Source organism: Thamnophis elegans, chromosome 2, assembly GCF_009769535.1.
Source record: "Thamnophis elegans isolate rThaEle1 chromosome 2, rThaEle1.pri, whole genome shotgun sequence".
Taxonomy (NCBI): domain Eukaryota; kingdom Metazoa; phylum Chordata; class Lepidosauria; order Squamata; family Colubridae; genus Thamnophis; species Thamnophis elegans.
In genome coordinates this window covers 76,666,475-76,673,909 of record NC_045542.1, presented here as the reverse complement: position 1 = coordinate 76,673,909, position 7,435 = coordinate 76,666,475, and the positions used below count along the sequence as shown (strand labels likewise).

At 40.4% G+C, this 7,435-nt stretch overlaps 1 long non-coding RNA gene across 2 annotated transcripts; it reads left to right on the top strand.

Annotated features, from left to right (window-relative positions):
• The first annotated feature begins 480 nt into the window (after positions 1-480).
• LOC116502894 lies at positions 481-4,204 on the top strand. Of its 2 annotated transcripts, none has more exons than XR_004254615.1 (3): positions 481-517; positions 2,490-2,609; positions 3,549-4,204. It is a non-coding gene; the product is annotated as an uncharacterized LOC116502894 (long non-coding RNA). The 2 variants fall into 2 exon arrangements; XR_004254616.1 differs by having other exon boundaries at positions 2,490-3,625; positions 4,142-4,181.
• Positions 4,205-7,435: the final 3,231 nt, after the last annotated feature.

The window sequence follows — 7,435 nt, the reverse complement described above, 5'->3', positions numbered from 1 at the left end:
TTCTTTCTTTCTTTCTTTCTTTCTTTCTTTCTTTCTTTCTTTCTCCCTTTCCTTTATGAGAAGCAAACCCCCTCCCCCAAATAAAATATTACTCATAAGAAAAGGCTCCCAGAAAAGCAAGGAAAAATCAAGCTGCTAACAAAGAAACCTGCTTGAGGCTCATTCCACATTCCTGCCAGATAGAGATAATGAGATACTGAGCCTTTAGAAAGTTTGGCTCCATTCACACATCCAAACCCTTTTTAGAAACAAAGCCCATATTGCACAAAAACTTAAAAAACATAGAACTAAATAAGAATCTTTCCTTTTATCTAGTTTGTTATTCAGCTGATCCAGAAACAAACTGCTAAATGTCATTTTGCAAACCTTCTGAGCAGCTTTTCAGTTTAAAGCAGGAGTCTCCAAAGTTTGCAGCACTAAGACTTGTGGACTTCAACTCCCAGAATTCCACAGCCAGACATGCTCAGTTTGGAGACTCCGATTGTTTTTCTCCTTTACTGAATCTCCCAGCTGAAAAGTGAGTTTCCTTCTAACAGCTCCCTCCCTCTTTCTTTCTTTTTCTTTTTCTTTTTTCCTCCCTTCCCTTCCAGGGAAAAAAGGCTTTAAAAGTAAAAAAAAAAAGCTTATGACAATCGCATGCCTTACAGCTGAGCCCCGTGATTGTCAGAAGCCTTTTTAAAAACTTTTCAAAGTTTTCAAAGAAAAAAGGCTTTAAAAAGCAAGGCTAGCACAAATGCTGCATACCAGTGTGTAGGCAGGAGCCAGGAGGAGGCAGTTCTTTGGATCCACATCGTGAAGGTGAGGCAGGGCAAGTGTCAGAGCGGGCAGGATTGGCCAATCAGTGCAATAAAAATTGCTCTGCGCATGCTCAGAAGCAAAACCCAAGATGGTGCTGCCAGGAGAACCGGTTTGGGGGCGTGACCAGGCTACCATCTATCGATTCAGAAAGGTACTCCAGATTTCTACTAGCTATTCAGCCGTACCAGACCGAACCATGGTGCACCTCTGGGTGCAATGAATAAATGTGTAAATCAATCCATCTTCTCCCCTTCCACCTCCAAACAACAGAATTCCAAACACTTTTTATGAGCACTCTGTTATTTTAGATGTTGCTTAAAAAACAAAAATCAAGAGGGGAGGGTTTTTGGTTTTTTTCTCCATCAATTTTAGAGAAAGTTTCTTTTGTTGATTTCTCTCTGTTAGATAGCAATGTTCCTTTTCAGTTCAGGAAATATCAAGCAGCTGCCCTAAGTCAGGGGTGAGTGGCTGTGTGGGTGGGTGTGTAGAAAAGTGGCAGAGGAGGGAGCTGTGCATATATTGTAGTTTACAGTGACTCTTTGAAATAAGAGCAGCTCAAAAGTTTGGAGAGAATGTAGAAGGCAGAAAATTACTAACCTCTCTTTAGAATTACAACATTATCAAGCTGGGAAAACCAACAGCTAAGTGCATTTTCTAAAGTGATATAATGCTATTTTCAAGAGCTAAATTAAGTTTCACGCTTTGCACATGATTTGTAAACATCCTGCAAAGAGCTTGTATTTAGCCCTAGCACAATTCAATATCAACCCATAAATAAATTGTTTTAGTAAAAGTTAGGCCTTTTTATTCCTTTCTGTGAGTTGGAAAATGGCTTGGTATCAGGTAAGATAATAGTAGTTCTTCCTTAATCCGGCATTATTTTAATATACTTAATCCAGTGTCTAAGTGTGACAGGGAAAATGATAGCTTTTTTATGGACACATTATGAACTGCACAGTTTAGACACACTGATTATGTGAATCAGATTTGATTTGGATTCCAAGTCAAGATTCAGAGGTGGTTAGATTAGATTTAAAACTGGCTTGACATCTACCTGAAGAAGATGTATCATAAAACCAATGAGTTTTGAAAACAGATTTGATCATAGTCTACAATGGGGATCATCAAACCTGCTCACCTGCTTTAATTCTTAGTGGAATAGGACTAGAGATGGTTGATTATTTAGAGAACAGCCACTCTGCAAAATTTCAGAGGTTTCATCTTTTTAAAAAAAATTCTAAACTTTTAGTAGCTACGGGAAAAGATAAATCTGTACAACCTATTTTTCAGAATGTGCATATAGAAATGTTACGTTGAACTAATGAAGGGAGTGACCAAGACAGTATAGCCAAGACAGTCTTTGTGCAGATCCATCCAGGACATTAGTTGTTCCTAGATTTTTCCTAGGAAGCCCTTTTAGACCAGTGGTTACCATCTGGTGGTCTGCGAAAAAATTTTGGTAGTCCGCAGAGAAATCTTTGCATTTCTCTCAAGGAGCCCATCTGAAGTTTCCTGGGTCATTTGCGAGATTGTCCCCCTGCAAACTCTCATTTCTTGAGGAGCACTTGCTGAAGCAGCGCAGGCAACTTCAGCCGGGCTCCTCAAGAGACAAGAATTTGCAGGGGACTGATCTAGCGTCCAAAATGGACAGCAAAGATAGGGTTGACTCCAGCTGCTTCTCTCTGCTTTAGTGCTTCCTGGATGGGCTTTACTACTCTGAGTCCCAAATAGCAGGAGATGAGGGCTATCTTGGCGCCACTAGCTGGTGCAAATATACTGCGGTGAAGGCCGAATGCTGATGATACGCAAATGTAAGTAGCGCTTCGCTCCCGCACCTTCCAGCCATCAACACTGCCACTTCATCCCACTTGTCCGTCCCCCCAACACTGGCATCATTCCCTCATTCCAGCCGGCAACAGCTGTGCTCCTTTTTGCATGTTTGCAAAGTTGCACATTGCATGTGCCAGCCCCTATGGCCTAGATTTCCAGCCCCACTATGGGCCAGTCCTATATTCCAGAGCTGTAGTAGTCACAGGACTGGCCCTTTGGTCATCCCTGAGCAGTTCCTCAAACCGGGAGCAGTGGCCAGCTGGGGAGCAGGCAATTCCCCTGCAGGCTAATGTACCCGGATGGAGGAGCTGCTCTGGGATGACCAAAGGGCCAGTCCTGTGACTACTTCAGCTCTGGATTATGAGACTGACTTTCCCACCAACATCAGCAAGCCACCGTAAATCTGCCCATCTTTGTTTTCCTTCACTCAGGTTGACCAAGCTTCTTGAGAGAAGGAACACAAAAGAGGGTTCCAGGCTGTGTGCCTGGACCAGGTGCTTTCTCTCGGGCCTCCCACCCCGAGGCCTCGCAGAAGCAGACAGGTAGGCCCAAAAGGCGTCTGAGCCTCCCCCTCCCCCAGTGGTCCATGGGATTTAAAATTATGAATTTGGTGGTCTCTGAGGTCCAAGAGGTTGGAGGCCCCAATCTGCAGCAAGGATGGATAGTGCAGGAGATGACTAGGCTGAGCCCGAGGAAATGATCAAATGCATCATAAGTCATGAGTCCCTGCATGTCCGCAAAAGATCCAAGTCCAGCACATCTTGAATGTCTTTTATTCCCACTCATTTCCTTAACTGTTAGTAGTTCAGATTTTTGTAGAGATCTTAAGCTTGCAATAAATCTTTATACTCATCTGAACTCCCTGTATCTCCTGATTTCCCTGGTGCCTGACAACGCAATGATGGGTGCACCACTCGAAGGTCTGAAAAAACAGACTGGGGGCTGATCCTCCTGATGAAAATTTATCTGATCACTAAGATTCAACAACAACTTGATGGTAAGTAATCAAAATTAAACCAATCAAATGGAGATTGTCAATTGGGCCAATAAATAAGGAAAACCTTACTAACTGAAGAAGAGGCATGTGCTTAACTTTGAGGAAAAGAGTTTAAAAATTGTTTCTAGAAATCCATGGAGATGGAAAAAAAGAAAGCTGTGGAAAATTATTCATTAACAGAATTATAATGAGCTTTAAGTATAATTGCAATTTGGAGATAAGAAATACCAATTATTTGTCTAATAAAGGAGAAGGAGCTACTGATTCAGGTGAGTGAATTTTTACACCTCCATTTTCCTTTCCTGGTGATTTTTGTGGTAGGGAAAGATAAGGGTGTGTGTTTGTGTGTGTGTGTGTGTGTGTGTGTTGGGAGAGAGCATAACTTCTGCTGTCAATATTCTCTGCCTTTCCATGTTGTTAATGGTAAGGACTAAGGGAAGCAATACTAGGGACATCAGCAGTTATGGATGTTTCTTTCTCCACTTTTAAAGCCATACTCATCTTCTTCCAATACAGCATCTGGATCCCATTGCAACTGGTACGCTGCAATGGGCCCCGGCATCCACCACATGAATGGGCTCAGCGCACGCATGTGTCCTTACCTCCTGCAACACCCCACGATGCCTCCGCAACGCTCCAGCTGCTCAGTGGAGCGTCACACAGGTGCTATACGCTGTGTGCACAGAAGCGCCGAAGAGCTCAAAAACAGGTAAGGAGGGTGGGTGGATGAGTGGGCCGGTACGGTATGGTGCTCCTGGCAGGCACCGGTATGCCTGTACCAGGGTGTACTGCCTGCAACCCACCACTGACATATACTGTAGATTGAATAAGGAGAGAGTATGCAACCTGTCACACTCCTTTGCCAACCTGCAGCCAGTTCATTTTACCACGTTCTGTCTGTACTGTGGCTTCCAGTTCTGCATATAAGTTTCTCATGGGGACAATGAGATGTTCTGGGAATCCTGTATTTCTGAATACATGCCAGTGCTTGATTGAACACACAACTGAAGGCCCTTTTATAATCAATGAAGCACATAGAAATTTCTTTTTGTTATTCTTTGGCTTTCTCAGTTGTTGTGATAATATGTGGGAATGGCCTTGGAAGACAGGAGGGAGATCCACATACCTACATACCATCGCAATTATCCAGCATGCATCAGCAATCATGTCTTTTGTCCCTTGGCCTTTTCTAAAGCCAGTTTGAACATCTGGCATCTCTTTTTCTATGTAGAGCTTTAATGAGTGTTGGAAAATCCTACACCTTATTTTGCTAGCATATGAAATTAAGAATATTGTGCAATAGTTTGTACGTTATGTTAAGGCTCCTTTTTAAAATATTGAACTGTAGATTCACTTCTTCTAATTTGTTGGCCACTGTGTCAGGTTACTTTCTGTTCATTGGCACCCTTTAGCACACCAATTCAAGTTTGGAACCTCCTTCTGCACATCAGCATTTCTTGATCTTTTCCACATTCAGCATCTAGCCATGCCATTGAGGAGCACTCCACCTTCTTTTAGCAATAATATAATCAATTTTATTTCTATACACCTCATCGGGTGATGTCCATGTATAGAGGCATTATTTTGGCTGTTTGAAAATAGTGTCAGCTACAAAGACTTCATTGATAAATTGGTTCCCTGCTTATTTTTGGTTTTCTAAGGCATACAATCCAACTGTATATCTGACATCAGTACAATCAAGCGGGTTCAGAAGTACTTCATGAAAAAAGTCTTGCACATTTCTGTACACAATAGAATTCCTTATGCTACTAGGCTCAAAATTCCTGGTTTGGCTAACTTAGAACTACGTCGCTCGCAGTCAGAACTAGGTATTGCATACAAAATTATACATAGTAATGCTTTATCTGTAAATGACTTTTTCTGTTTTAATCGCAATATTATGCACACGAACAACCGCTTTAAACTCAATGTAAATTGTTGTAAACTTGTCTGTAAAAAATATGATTTCTGTAATAGAGGTGTCAAAGTCTGGAATGCTCTACCTTATCCAGTTGTCTCAGTTACAAATTTTCACAGTTTCAGTCGCAAATTGATTTCCGTGGACCTTACATCTAATTTAAGTGGTCAGTAGAGGGGTCGTGCATAAGTGCACTAACGTGCCTATTATCCATGTCATTGTATTCCCCCCCTTCTTTTATTCTTGTTATTCTTGTCAAATTCAAATAAATAAATAAATCTATATTTTCCTCTTTCCAATTTGGCAGCCTAGTCTCCAATCATAAGCAGAACATCTTGCTTGCATGTTCCGTTCCCCCGCCCAAGGTTTATTGGAATTTTATTTTTAAACATATATCAATATCAATACATGAACAGTGTGGTCTCTGGGTATGATTCATATTAATATAGATAACAACAGTCAATTGTTACATTAATCAAACTTATGTAATCCCAATATTAATGTACACGATTATTTTAAAGTAATTCAGTATTTAAATGTTCCATTCTAATGTCAATGATCTTCTTAAACATACATAGTAATACCATCTTTCAACCTCTCATCCTTCCATCTAATCATTTCTTTTATTCAATTTATATAGAAATTATAACTACTAATATTGCCCCCATTTTTTCCACCTCTATTCTAACTTTTAGTCAAGATACTCTTACTAATCCTAATACACATGTTTATGTTAAAACATAGTCCTTTATATAAAGTTGTATATTCTTATATCTACCTCTTTTCTAGTTTTTAATCAGGCCATCATTATATTAGAAAGAAGAAGAAAGAAAAAATAATGATTCTTTTCTATCCATCATCTCTTGCCTCTTTTAATACTTCAATTCTTATTCGTTTTTTGACTTTCCTCCCATATTTCTCTCTTGGATCTGTATCTTCATTATTCCATCTAAATATTTCTCCCATCTCTATCCTCCTAAGCTTGCCTGCATGTTCTGTTGATCTTAAATTGAACTTGAGCATAAAATTCATCAACATGCTTCTGCATTGGTGATTGGCCCATAAACCTGAATGAATGTCATATTAAAGGGTTCACCATGAAGTCTAATCAATATTATTTGATCATTGATTGCATTGTAACCAAGTACTGTTCTTGTTCTATTCCATCCTAACTATAAAAGCAATGCCATTTCTTCTTTGTTTTTCATGTTCTGAATAACAGCCAGTGTGATCTTCTGACTGAAAAATGTCCTATTCCAGTCCTTCTCAATTTGCTGTTGCCTAAGATGTCAACTATAACTTGGAGGAATTTCCTGACAGATGAAAAGTAGATGAGAGCTCTTAAGAATGGAAGTCAACAAACAATAAATAACTACTCAGAGTACCAGTAAGAGTTAACTATCACGGGTAATTTGATTTCCCAGCATTCCATAAGAAGCCCTTTCTGATTATAGATATCTGGATTATAACTTCTTAGCACAGGAAAAGTAAAGAGCTTGGGGAAGAAGGCGGGGCTTAGCAGTGAGAAGACGGAGTTTCAGGCCATTCCTGAAATTTCCCTATTCCGGAGGAATTGGACGGGTTGTTTTCGATCCTAGCTGTCCTGGAGAGACAGTGAAGGTTTGGGGAGATCCAGTGACCTCAGAGACGTTCGCAGGTCTTGGGGGGGCTTGGAATTCAACCCCTTTTGCCAACCCTTTCTGGATTAGCTGTATGCTAACCGAAACTGCAGGTAGCCCCTAAGAATGGTAGAAGTGATTTCAACTGGTAAGCTGATTTTATTACTCAAAGAGAGATGGTCCGCATTAAAATCTAAGCTAATTGAAACCAAAGAACAGAAGAATCTAGCGGCGAATTGGGTTTTTTTTAATGGATTTATGGCTGGTGGTTAC